This window comes from Rana temporaria, chromosome 3, assembly GCF_905171775.1.
Source record: "Rana temporaria chromosome 3, aRanTem1.1, whole genome shotgun sequence".
In the NCBI taxonomy this organism is placed as follows: Eukaryota; Metazoa; Chordata; class Amphibia; order Anura; family Ranidae; genus Rana; species Rana temporaria.
In genome coordinates this window covers 180,457,121-180,459,048 of record NC_053491.1, presented here as the reverse complement: position 1 = coordinate 180,459,048, position 1,928 = coordinate 180,457,121, and the positions used below count along the sequence as shown (strand labels likewise).

Sequence of the window (1,928 nt, the reverse complement as noted above, 5' to 3'; positions counted from 1 at the left end):
AGCCACAGACTGCCATTCCTGTGGTGTGGAGGGTAGCTGTGGGGACAAACAAAAAAAGAGATTTAGTACTTTGGCACAAAAACATCCTACAAGCATCCTTGTGAAAATTCACAGTATTAAAATTGCATTTGAAAAATGTGCATGGAGAATTTGGGGAATGAAATATATAGGGCCACTTAATTAAGAGACTCCACAGCCCTCTGATGGGGACTAAAAAAGTTTGAAGGGGGGGGGGGACACAAAAACCAAAAATTAGAGTTTTAAAAAATGGAAAGGTGGGTTTGTCCCTAGGATAGCATGCTAGACAGGTTAATATTGGGTAAGGGACAAATATGCAGGTAGGTCAAGAATAAAACATGTAAAGCTTATATCAACATGCATAGGGAGAAAAGGGAACGTTAGTTAAACACACAGCATATCTGGGAAATTAAAAATAAAGTTAGTTGGCCACATTATTACAGCCAGGAAACTTACCTTAATATACTCCTCATGCAGAACTTTAATGATGGCAGCACACGTGTCCGGTATGATGACCCCAAGCGCCTGCGGAGAGATGCCTGTCGAGAACTTGAGGTCCTGCAGGCTCCTCCCAGTCGCCAGGTACCGCAACGTGGCAATAAGCCTCTGCTCGGCCGTGATGGCATCGCGCATCACAGTGTCCTGCCTCGTGATATAGGGGGACAGAAGTTCCAGCAGACTGTTGAATACGGGGTCCGTCATGCGGAGAAAATTCCTAAAGTCATTAGGATTATTCTCCTGGAGTTCCCTAAGCAGAGGCATATGTGAGAACTGGTCACGCTGGCGCAACCAATTCTTGGTCCAGAAACGCCTCCGCCCCCTGTTTCTGGCCAAAGTACTGGAAAAATGAACATATCCAGCAGCCATCCCATAAACAGCACCAACTCGCGAAAATTGACGCTGCTGCTCCATCATGGCTTCAAACCGGCCGGCTGGTCAGTCAAGAACACACTCAAACAGAAAGCACTCGCAAATCCAGCACTACCTGCGACAAACGCGTGACAAACAGATACGAGCGCACAGGATGCAACTGCAAAAGCAGAAACAACCTGCTAGCCTATAGCCGAATGACAACTACGTTACCGCAAGCACACGCACTGAACCCGTGAATACACGCTGTCAAAGCCTGGAGACCGAGAAGCGCGAATCAGCTCTAACCAAACCTTCACTAACACGAGCAAACCCGTAACTAGCAAAAGAGGAACAGAGGGCGGCGCCATTAAGTTTGGTCTTCCCCTTTATAGTGACGTCGTACGTAGTTTACGTGCACGCGTTCCGGTACGACGGTAATTTGGTCCGCTGGTGTGTACAAGCCAGCGGAACCAAACAAAAATCAGCCTTGTACGCCGGAAACTGTCCGGCAGACAGTTTTCAGCGCACAGATCCGGTCGTGAGTACAAGGCCTGAGAGATACGACGGCGTTTCAGAGAAACGCAGTCGTATCTCTTCTGTGAATCCGGCCCCCTATGCCTACGGAAATATTTATGCAGTGCACAGTATTTTACCTGGCCAAATAATGTAAATGCTTAATTTTTTTACCAAGGGAAAGCATGAAAACAGTCCCCCACTACCACAAATTATGAAGTTGAGTTACACACATTTGGGGAAATCACAGGGGTCAGGTGAGCCAAAGTGTAATGGATGAGCCTCACCCTAGGAGAACCATCTTTGTGATCATGGTATCCCCCCTGACAGGTAAATATATAATGTAACATATTTGCAACTGTGAATCAGCAGTGAGAAAAATGGATGCGCCAAATGAAAAGTATGTTTAAAATGAACATCGGGCCCAGTATGGGATAGTAATGGTAGCACGCCTACAGCGGTGGCAATTGATGTTAACATTGCCTGACCAGCTGTAATAGAAAGAGGTGTGATCGGGAGTGCTCATAGGGCATATAGCAATGGTG

At 46.6% G+C, this 1,928-nt stretch overlaps 1 non-coding gene across 1 annotated transcript; it reads right to left on the bottom strand.

Annotated features, from left to right (window-relative positions):
• Positions 1–1,557: 1,557 nt before the first annotated feature.
• LOC120933864 lies at positions 1,558–1,721 on the bottom strand. The gene has a single exon (XR_005748136.1). It is a non-coding gene; the product is annotated as a U1 spliceosomal RNA (small nuclear RNA).
• Between the last annotated feature and the right edge of the window lie 207 nt (positions 1,722–1,928).